Genomic DNA, 11,734 nt, shown 5'->3' with positions numbered 1-11,734 from the left:
CTAGGAGTGAATCAGCTTTCATGAAAAGTTCAGTCAGTGTCAACGTTCGCCCGCATCATCTCTTCAGCCCTGTTACAGGAAACCAGTGGACATTAGGGCTGAGATTTTTCAGAGCCCCAAGGGAGTCAAGCCAGTGGGAACTGAGTAGCTAACGCCCTTAGGCAGCTTTGAAAATCCCCACCTAGATCATTTTAGTAGCACACTTTTCGGCTGTGCGTATGTATGCTGTAAGTTCCCTTTTTGAGGCTCATCCTTGTGTCATCTAAACAGTGAAGAATTAAAAAGTAAGAGGATCCTTTTCTTAACCACTGGCAATATTTCTTCCTCTGCTTGGGTTTGGAAGGAAGTGTCTTTGAATCAGCTGGATTTTCAATGCTCTGACTCGCCAAAGCTGAATGCATCAGTGATCACTGACCTGGACCGGAGAGAGTGCTTGATCCTCTGGTCTCTGTTTTCAAGCATAAATTGTTAGCGTTTTTAGGCATGGTCTGTCTCATCTCTCTGTTTCTACAATGCTTAGTACAGTGGGAATCCTAACTGGGGTCTGTGGGCACTACAACAATATCAATAATAAATCAATTAAGATGATTGTTGTGATTGCCTTAATAAGAAGTACAACTTCCACTTGGACATTCATGTTGGCAGCTAAATACATACAACGGCATGTACTATGTGTGTACATCAGGGCCGGCTCCATGTTTTTTGCCACCCCAAGCAAAAAAAATTTCCCATGCACCCCTGGCCCCACCCCAACTCCACCCCATTCCAACCCCTTCCCCAAATCCTCGGCCTCACCTTCTCCCCCGGGCGCGCCACATTTCCCCTCCTACCCCTCCCTCCCAGGCGTGCCTGGGAGGGAGGGGGGAGAAGCGGAGTGGCGGCACACTTGGGGGAGGAGGTGGAAGTGAGCTGGGGGGAAGCAGTTCCTCTGCCCCCGCCAGGGTTATTTCCTGCCGCCCTCCCCGCACCCCCACCGCCGCAGCTCACCTCTACTCCGCCTGCTCCCCTGAGCGTGCTGCCACCGCTCCGGCTTCTCCCCACTCCCTCCCAGGCTTGCCACAAAACAGCTGATTCATGCAGCAAGCCTGGGAGGGAAGGGGGAGAAGCGGAGCGGCGGCGTGCTCAGGGGAGCAGGTGGCAGTAGAGCGGAGGTGAGCTGGGGGGGATGGTTCCTCTCCCCCCCCAGAGTTACTTCCTGTGGCCCTCCCCATGCCCCCCACCGCCACAGCTCACCTCTGCCGACTCCTGGCATTTTGCACCCCAAGCCAAAAAAAAAAGAAAAAGAAAAAAGGAGCCAGAGTGCCGCCCCTTGGAAAGTGCAACCCCAAGCACATGCTTGGAGCGCTGGTGCCTAGAACCGGCCTTGGTGTACATACATGATCTGAGCACCCAGAGCATTTGGATCTCCTGGTAAGAGGCCTAGGTTTGAAAATTCAGCCCCTACTAGCATCTAGCTGGAGAGCTTCAGCATCTGATGAATGTGGATTTTAGGTCCTAAAGCATGGAGCGCTCTCACACCAAAGGCAGGCACTGACAGCTTTGGACTAGGAATGGCCAGAAAAAAATTGCACAACCAGCACCTGCAATTTTTCAGTGATGTTCCTACAGCAAACAGACAACTGACTTGCTGTCATATGACAACTGTATAATTAGGGTGGAAGAGGGAGAACAATTCAACCATGCACGGTTTTTATCATCAGGAGAACTGGATTTGGGGAAAGGATGGGCAGGTCACTGTTCATTGAACTTAATCTGACGTGGGCTATGTGGGCTTAGTGAATGGAAGGGAGAGAATGGAAAGACCCCATTGTGTACTGTAACTGGAATATCCTTTGTGACATTCTACACCCCAGAGGAGCTCCCTGTAACCTCCATAGTCATCATTTGTATACAGTTGTGATAGTTCATATAAGCAGGCCATGTGAGGTATCATGGGAAAGGCTATGATCTGCTGAAACCCACTGTTCCATCTAAATAAGTATATCATTAATGCATATGAAGTTATGAGATTGTGTTGTATGGTTGTCATTAAATATGCTGTCAGTTAGGGAATCGCCCAGATATTAGATCCCCAGAGACAAGTGTAACTCCGACAGACCCCGGTCGTTGGCAGGCGGGATCAAATCTGGGACCTCTGGAGCTAAATGCATGAGCCTCTACTGCATGAGCTAAAAGCCACATGCCTTTTAGCCAAGGCTATAGAAGACTCATTAATTTCTAAGGCTATGGCTACACTTAAACTTCAAAGCGCTGCGGCGCGCGCGCGCAGTGTAGTCAAGCGCCAGCGCTGGCTGAAGCTCTCCTCCCAGCTGTCACCTCCCCTCCTCTCCCACCTCTCCCCGACGGGCTGCGGGCGCGGCGCTCGCAGCGCTGGGCGCTTTGGCTAACTGCGCTGGCGCGCTAGCGCGCGCAGCAGCGCAGCAGGTTTGTGTTTCACACCCTGCTGCAGCGCTGCAAATTTGTAAGTGTAGCCAAGCCCTTAGTCATCTCCATGCCACTACATGGGACAGAGAACCACACCCAGGAGGTGTGTGGGTTACACAAAGACAAGTGACCTAACCAATGCCAGGGCAGGTGTCAAACAACAATCAAGAGCCATTGTCCAGCAAGGGAGTTACAATTCAATGACTCACTTGCACAAGGCCACACCAGGGGAATTGTTCAATCTTGCCTCGTGACTCAACAATGCCCACAAGTCATGCCTGGATTTATGTTCTCCAACCACATGGATTACGGGTACAAAACAGGCCCCATGCTTGGCCTTTTCTCCTCCCCAACCTACACTGCAAGCAACAAGGATGCTCAGAAGACTGAAGACTCCAGAGGCGACTGGCCCAGGTTTCAAGGGTGAAACCTACGTATTATGAACTGCAACATCCAGTGGGCTGAGAAAACTGCTTGATCTAAATAGTGCCTAGTATCTTACAGATTTAAGATTTAGATTGTGCGCTTATTTTGTTTTCTTTGGTAACTGTCTCTGACCTTTTGCCAATCACTTAAAACTATCTTTTATAATCAATAAACTTGTTTTCACTGTTTATCTTTACCAGTGAATTTGCCTGAAGTGCTTGGTAAATCTGCTCAGGTTTACAAAGGCTGGTGTATATCCACTTTCCATTGACAAAGTGGTGAACTAATTAATAGACTTGCATTGCTGAAGAAAGGGTCTTGAGCAGTGCAAGATGGTATATTCCTAGGGTACAAGGCTGGGAGCTAAGGGGGATTTGGTTGGTGACTCTCTCTGTGATTCACGAGTGGCTCTGGGAGAATTCGTGCAATCCAGCTGGGTGTGGAGCTCCACATGCAGTTGTACAGAGTGGTAACAGCACCTGGAGGCGTGTGCTGCTTGCCACCGGTAAGGCATTGTGAGAGACAACCCAGAATAGTGAGTAAAGGGGGCACAGCAGTCCCACAGTCCCAGGTTGCATCCTGGGGATCCTGTAACACCCTCTTTGTTCTATAATGAGGCTGAAGAGCACCTTAGACTAGGCATGATTCATGTTTACAGTGTTAGACAACTGGGAGGTTTCATGACAGAAGTATTTGCATTTTTTACTGTAAATCTTATGCCGAGGTGTTGTTTTTTATTTCTCATTAGCACATGAGCTGGGCAAATCCACCCAGACAGCCCTCTGAAAAACAGCGTTCTTGATTTCCTCCTTCCTAAAATGAAGGAAACTAACTAAATACCAAATCCCTCAATGTTTTGCATTGCCCCTCACCCAAGGCCCACTTTCTCCTTTAATCATCTCCATGGTAGTGCCCCAACCGATGAATATTATCACCCTGACTACTTAAATGTTTCTAAGCACTCAAACTTGTGCCACAGCATTAAATTAAAAAAAGCCAAACCAACAAGCAAGGAAACTACAGGCGGTCTTTGTTCTATCACTGCATCATGGCATCAGTCCAGAGTCAATTATGTAAAACAACAGCACCTCAACACCATTACCAACAGTCTCGTCAAGGGAAGAGTTGCACCTAGTCAGAGCTGGAAACATCTTGAAGAAATTTAATTATTTATTTTTTAGTTTATTGCTTTGAGCGTTCTTCTTACCTTATTTCACTCTAAAGTGCCTGGGGGTATTATTCATGTAGAACATATGGAGTGCTATATAAATCCACGTTGTTGCTGATTTTACTTAAAAGTCAGTTTTTATTTTCTGTTTTACTCCTGCCTGTTTACGCTTCCTTGAAACATCTTTTGCATTGCCACAGATGTCGCCTTCTCAGAGTGCTTTATCTTTTGTACACATTAATCTTGCTTCCTCAGTATATGTGACTTTGCCTTGCATCGTGATAGAGAGAAATGCAATGCCAAAAACTAATTTTCAAAGAAAACGGCAAAATGATTTAAGTTCATTTCTTTTAATTCAGTATCAATTAAGTTTAACAGTCAAAATTCCTTCATCGATTTATGGAACTGGGCAGATCATGCTTTTTAAAGGAAGGAGTAACTCCAGAACAGCTCTTTTTAGCTGAGAAAAGAATTTTTTAACAGCCTAATGTCTTAACTTTACTATACTAGGGAGATAATTTATAGCCTTTTGTTCTTGTGTGGGGTTTTCAGTGATCCTGGTCCAGGATTCCAAGTAGACACCAGGTTTCTGCAGGTTCCTACAGCAGCTGTAGACAAAGTATATTCCCTGTACAGCAGTTGGTTATAAGAAAGACCAGTTTGAGAAAGGTTTACTCTCAGACCCGCCAGTGATGGACACTGTAGAATATCTGAAGGTAGCTAAGTCATTTGCTTTATGTCCTGGGGGCATAGCAAGTCACCAAACAATGACCAAAGCTGTAGCGCTCTTCTGTAGTGAGACTACAGTGGTTCCTGATTTCTTACCTGGCACCCATACAGCAGGAATATCTTGCAGATTGTGGCCATCTCTGGAAGGAGGTCCTGTGATCACCTCTTGGTGTGGTCTTTCTGGGGTCTCAGCTTCTCCTGATTGCAAACAAATGGAGGAGGGCCAGTTAGATCAGATCATGGCTCCTCACTTTAAATTGAGTCTGTCAGCCCTTCAGTTGTAGGGCTTGCAATCCCCTTCTGTCTCTTGGTTGCTTTCTCAGATGCAGCCTAGTATGGGGCTGTAGCCCCTTTACTATCTCTGGCCTTTCTATCTCCCTCTCTTCTCTCCCCTCTATAGGGGCTCCTGTTTTCTCTGTTGGTCACAGTGTGGGCAGCTGTATCCATGGGCACACCTACATGGGAATAAACAGGGTCAGCAGGTTTATGTAATTTGTGGTGGTGCCCAGAATGGGTCCAAGTCCCGCCCCTGTCCTCCACACCTGCCTAAGGCTCTGGGATGGAGTTTCGGTGCTGGGTGCGGGCTCTGGGCTGGGACAGAGGGTTGGGGTGCAGGGGGGAGTGCAGGAGGGGTTTGGGTACTGGGTGTGGGCTCTGGGAGGGGACAGAGGGTTGGAGTGTGGGAGTGGGGGTGAGGTGCTGGGTTGGGTGCGGGCTCTGGGCTGGGACAGAGGGGTGGGGTGTGGGTTGGGGTTTGAGATGCTGGGTGGGTGCTGGCTCTGGGAGGGGGTTTGGGTGCTGGGTGCGGGCTCTGGGCTGGGACAGGGGGTTGGGGTGCAGGGGGGAGTGCAGGAGGGGTTTGGGTACTGGGTGTGGGCTCTGGGAGGGACAGAGGGTTGGAGGGGAGTGCAGGAGGGTTGGGGTACTGGGTGTGGGCTCTGGGTGGGGACAGTGGGTTGAAGTGTGGGTGGGGGTTGAGGTGCTGGGTGGGGGCTCTGGGCTGGGACAGAGGGGTGGGGTGGGGGTTTGAGGTGCTGGGTGGGGTGGATACAGGCTCTGGGAGGGGTTTGGGTGCAGGCTTGGGTGCGGGCTCTGGGCTGGGACAGAGGGGTGGAGTGGGGGGGATGCAGGGTGTGGGGCAGGGCCAGGGCCAGGGATGAGGCATTTGAGGTACGGCTGGCAGGCTGCCTCAGGGCTGGGGAAGGGCCCAGACAAGAGAACTTCCCCAAGCCCTCTCCCCACTGGCAGCAGCGAGCTCCAGGGCAGGAGGCCTCCCTGGCCCAACACTCACCCAAGTCCCCCCAGGCTGCTGCTCAGGAGGTCCAGCCAGGATAAACCCCCCACCCTTGGAGTCGACTCAAAGTCACCTGCCGGGTGGGGGTGGGGGCTGCTATGCTTCTCCTCCCCTCCGCCATCCTCAGGCGCAGCGGCTGCCTCACCCTGCCCCTGGCGCCACTCCCTTGTAGGAGGCATGCGGGGGCAGCAGGCAGGGCATGGGGATGTTCTGGGAGAGGCGCGCAGGGTGGCAGGTGGGGCCGGGAGAGAGACCCGGCCCCAAACAGTGGTGGAGCTGGGCCCTGAATTTGCTGGAGCCTGGGCACCACGGGCCCATACAACTCACCGCGCTGGGAATAAAACCCGGAAGCTGGCCTGGGTGAGCTGACTGGGACTGGGGCTCCGGCTCTGGGGCTGGGGCTGAAAAGTTGCTGTGTAGACACTCAGGCTCCAGCCTGAACCCAAACATCTACATAACAATGTTTAACCCCACAAGCCCCTTGCAGCTGACCCAGGCCAGCTGTGGCCATGCTGCAGGCTTTTATCTCCATGTAGACACACCCCCATGATTGGCAGTTCTAGCAGCTGTGGGGGGGTGCGATCAAGCAGTTTGCCTTTAAGCAGGAGTGGCTTTCCTCTCCCTTCTGCCTGTGCTCAGTAAGAGGTTTGTAAGCCCCATTTCAAGGCCCTTTTTGTGGAAATAGTCTTGACTGACAGAGGGTCATCTCTGTTTATCAGCAGGAAAGAGTCCTGTGGCCCCTTATAGTCTAACAGACATATTGGAGTATGAGCTTTCGTGGGTGAATACCCACTTCGTCAGATGTTTATCACTGCATAATAGTTCACTGCCCAAAAAAAGCAACATGATGCTTTGTGTAACTATTAGTGTTGCATTTTTGATGAATATGTGGCTTGCTTATACTTCCTAAATAAACAGTTCTGCAAAAGGAAAGGGATGGATAATTGTATCACCATTGTAAAAGTGTAATACAGTGTTAAGGGTCTTCACAGCCCATGGTTCATGGTATGAAATGACTACATGCCAGGGGGAGGGGAAATATTTTTCCTTCATGTACAGCACTAAACAACTGGCTAAGCTGATGCGCAACCAGCCTCTTCTCCACCTGGTTCTCAATTGTCTTGGATATTGGGCATTCCTGGAAGCAGGATACCAAGCTGTTTGGTGTTGATCCAACATGCAAATCTTATTACTTTAGCTTTTTAAGACAGTGGCTACAGGTCATCTGATTCCAGCTAACATTAGTTTATGCACAGCCCTCCTGTGATATAAACTAGTATCCTGGATCCTGAGAATAAAAGCCCTCATTTGAATATATTCTGGATATGCTTAGTTACTCATGTGACCATATAGCTATAAAACCTGTGTCATTTCAAATGTCCATGGCCTGCATAGGGGAAACTAGATTGTATGCCCAGGGAACCTGAAAGCAGAGGTAGTTACATACGCGCAATTAATATACAGTAACAGCCAGGGTGTCTCTTAGTATTGTAGAAGAGGAAGAAGTATAGAAGTATGAAAAATTGGAAGGAGGAAATATGGATTCCATAATTAGATAAACACATTTCTGGTAACGTTATCAAACTTTTTTAGGGGGGGTAAATGGGTGGTGTCTTATATGGCAGACTTTCATCTTGGTCCTCATTGGAAGACTCCACCCTCAGCCAGCCATGGTGGCCCTGCACCTCTGAAACCTTCCTCGGTCATTAAAGGCCTTCTTCTGCTTCCACTTAAGTCAATGGGAATGTTGACTTAATTTCTTACACAATCAGGCCATAGAAAGCCTATTTGCACTGGGCCGGATCCTCAACTGGCCTCAGTCTGCACAGACATCAATAGAGCCCTGCTGATTCATACCAACTGAGGATGAGGCCCATGGGTCTGTAGGTCAGGCACAGGGGTTGCTGCAAGGGATTTCTAGCCCTTGTTAGCCTGGGGAACAAGAGATTGGGCCTGGGAACTGACGGGTTTCTCACACAGCAGCACTATGTTAACAATAGCACCACAGACTTTTGCTATTTCACTTTCGGTAACGAAGAAGTGCGCTGTGACTCTGGCAGAAACCACTGCAGGCTTTCTCACTACATTATTAAATCCAGTGTTCCTAGGTACTGCAGCTGATAGATTGTTCCCTCCCCATCCCCACTTCGAGATCTACTGTTCACATTGTTATAAGGGCACCCCTGAGAGCTCCATCAAAGGAAGGAGTTGTTTAACTGCTCGGTGAATGGGTTTCCTGAAGCCAGTGAATTGCACTAACAGACATTAAGAAAGCTGTGCTGGTTCTGCACAACTGCAGAAGCATTTCACTGGGATCACTGGAGTTCAGCAAATACAAACTGGAGATTACTGAAGGATTTGCTTTTCAAACAGCTAGGGAAGGCATTGCTTTCACTAAAGTAAACAAATAGCAGCCTGCTTCCAGTAGTAACAGTTTGTTGGACACCCTAAGTCAGATTGTGCCACTGACTGAACTACTGCCTGCGTTTGCGGCAGTTCAGAGCAGCACCACCCAAGGGGGAAATGCGGGAGGCACAATGTCTCCAGGTGATCCCCTGCGTGCAGCATGCTCTCCACTGACAATCTGGCCTGCACGCACAGCATCTCCTCACCACACTCATTTGGGTGTTGTTTGCACCACTGGGGATGCTAGCAGAGAGTAGTACCTGCTTGTAGGAGAATGAAGGGACTACACATAGGGAGAGGGAAGCGCATAGGAAGGGAAAGTTTCTTGTACTCTCCCTCCAACGCCATCTTGAACACATACCCCCAGAGGGGTCAGGCGCCGTCTGACCACATGTGGGTAAGCTATAGTGATGTTACTCTCCTGTTTTTCCGCTGACAAATCCAAGATGTTCTGTCTGATGTTTAAAATGGTCTGAATTTAGATGCCTAGTTCCAAACTACTAATGCACTCTGTACCAGGACTCCTGAATACAGGGATTATAATCCTCTGCACTAACAGAAATCCAGAAGGCATTCCAGCAATAGAACCCAATCCAGCTCCATCTAACTTCAGTGGAACGATTCCCATTGACTTAATCTGGGGGGAAATCCTGGCCCCATTGAAGTCCATGGGGAAACTCTCATTGATTTCAATGGGGCCAGGATTTCATCCTTGATCCAGCTCTTTGGGCTCGTATTCTGGTAAAAGTCCATTGGGCACTACAGAGCTAGAGCCTGCAGTTTGCATAATCTAGAGCTTTCATTTAAAAAGAAAAAAGTGTCTAACATCTGAAAGCGAAGCCAGCATTGGAAACCCAAAGCACCGCATGCCTCTCTTGCTAAGTCTCCAGCCAGGCAAGACTGAAGCAACAGCGTCGAGAATATGATAAACTTCCCCGTTCACTTTAAAGCAGTGGTGGGCAACCTGTGGCCCGTCAGGATAATCCTCTTGCGGGCGGCGAGACAGTTTGTTTACATTGACCATTCACAGGCACTGGGAGCTGCGGGCAGCCGTGCCTGCAGACAGTCAATGTAAACAAACTGTCTCGCGGCCCACCAGAGGATTACCGTGACGGGCTGTGTGCAGCCCGTGGGCCACAGGCTGCCCACCACTGCTTTAAGGAACATGCAATATAGCGTGCTGTGATGCACCATGGCGATAAGTGGGGTGCAAAACCCATCCAGACCTCCATGAGTCTTGCGCAATTTGCGTAAAGTCAAGCACATGCTTAAGCACTTTGCTTAATCACGGCATAAGTGACTTGCCCACCTTCACATAAGTCTGTAGCAGTCAGGAATTGACTACAGCTCTCATGGCCCTGTCCGGTCCATTAACCACAAAACCTACATTTTGTCCTCAACGGCAACAGTCTAATGTAGTCGTCGTGAGAGAAGCCCGCAGAAAAGGAAGGGAACTGGACAGTGTCAAGCAAGAGCCATTGTCTACTGTTAAATTAACCAACCCGCCCCCCCAATCTTTTATTAAAAGATAACATATAATAGAACTTACCTAACAATAACTTAGAAAATCTGATTTCCCATCCTTTCCACTAGCAAGAGCCATTTCCTTTGTCTCAATCTACTTCTCAGCAGGAGAGCCATGCTGATGAAGTATCATCAAATTGTCAGCTCCCACTGAGACAGTCCCAAGCACTGCTCACTGATTGGAGAGATGGAAGCACTGACAGGTGTTGCTAAAAACTGTTGGGTTTTAAAATTAAAACACAACTTTTTTTCCTCTCTCAAAGGATATTTCAGAAATAGAAAAGATCCCCCAGAAGGGCAAAGAAAATGATACCAGAAGAGATTAAAGCAAAAATAGGACTATTTAGCAAAGCAAGGAGCTGAATTACAAGGGACACGATAGAAGTATATGGGAATAATAATTGCTATAGAGAAAGTCCATCAGGTGCTGCTAGTCATTATGCTACTGATAATGCTGGAACGAGAGGGTCACACAATAAAATTTAGAGGTTTCAGATTTAAAGGCATAGGATAATGCAGCCCACGACTGACTGAATACTCCATATGTTCCTAGTGTAAAAACACAAGGCATTATTAACTGGTGGAATTCACTGTCACAAAGTACTATTGAGTCAATTAAGTTAGTGAGATTTTAAGACGCGTTAGACATGAATAACATAGGTGTCTATATTTTTGAGCATTATGACACGAAAGCATATTATCGGAGGGACTGGTAACACAACCTATCATTAAGGTCACCTGACGCTTCTCATTAGAAGACCCTGTTTTCAGTTGCTTATTACTTTGCCAGACGTTAACTATTTGGGCTGAAATTTTTCATGCTAGGTGTCTGCCTCAGGCTGATTGTTATTATTTTTATTTCAGCCAACATGGTTCAGCTGTTTCCAAGAACAAGGCTGGAGAAAAATATGTTGTATTGTTTGAGTTACAACAATATGTTGACCTTTGCTTTGAACTGCCCTAGTGTTCCCATGCTTTGGAGCAGGGACTTGAAATTTGGCGGGAAAGTGGTCTCTGTATGAGGGATGTGCCTTTTTCTGTCTGTGAAAATCTGCCATGTCATGTTTTGCCATGGTATAAGCCTCTGAAAAATTGCAGTTTGCACATGCTCAGTAGACACTCGCTTGAATGCAGCATAATTAACCAAAGATTCCAGCAACAGTGAGCATGCTCCAGCCCAGGGGCTGATCAGGACTTCCCTGCAATTGCAGGCCATGCAAGTCCAGGCCCTGGTACTGAAAGCACGGAGGGTCTCTCCTGTGCTCTCAATTTCCCATTCCCTGGCTTGATCCAGGCAATGGGGGAGGGAGGTTGCAACCTTTCTGACTCTAGAAACAGAGTCAATGAAGTTTGGAAAGATATAAGCAGAGACAAAGGGCTATTTTTGTCATCCATCACTGGATGGATACAAGGGGCCAGAGCTCTTGTATTCAAAGAAAGATGGATCCCTCAGCAAAGGGGGTTGAAGTCTCTGGGAATTGACTGTAGGTGAGAAACCTGCTTAGACAAAGATTGTAACTTGCTGAGGTTAAGTTTTAGTCATTAGAAAGTGTGTTTTGTTTTACATGTAACCATAACTGTGTCTTCTGTTCTTATTTATCACTTCAGTGTCTGATCTTTGTTAATAAACTTATTCTTGTTTGATTAGAAAAACCATCTCAGTGCTACGTGTTAGACAGGACGGTAAAATTTTCAGCCAAACTAACAAACTGGTGTGTGTTCTCTCTCTTTGGGGGGCAGCAAACCTGATAACTTCTGTGAGG

At 48.1% G+C, this 11,734-nt stretch overlaps 1 long non-coding RNA gene across 1 annotated transcript in view; it reads right to left on the bottom strand.

Moving 5' to 3' along the window:
• Positions 1–4,368: 4,368 nt before the first annotated feature.
• LOC120375126 overlaps positions 4,369–11,734 on the bottom strand; it is an 81,988-nt gene continuing 74,622 nt past the window's right edge. The window contains exons 4-5 of the long non-coding RNA XR_005586447.1: positions 4,844–4,945; positions 4,369–4,626 (exon numbers count right to left, since the gene is read on the bottom strand). This is a non-coding gene — a long non-coding RNA (uncharacterized LOC120375126). The remainder of the gene's footprint in view (positions 4,627–4,843; positions 4,946–11,734) is intronic.

Source organism: Mauremys reevesii, linkage group 11, assembly GCF_016161935.1.
Source record: "Mauremys reevesii isolate NIE-2019 linkage group 11, ASM1616193v1, whole genome shotgun sequence".
Taxonomy (NCBI): domain Eukaryota; kingdom Metazoa; phylum Chordata; order Testudines; family Geoemydidae; genus Mauremys; species Mauremys reevesii.
Note: the sequence above shows the minus strand (reverse complement) of the source record. Positions and strands in the feature narration are given on the sequence as shown.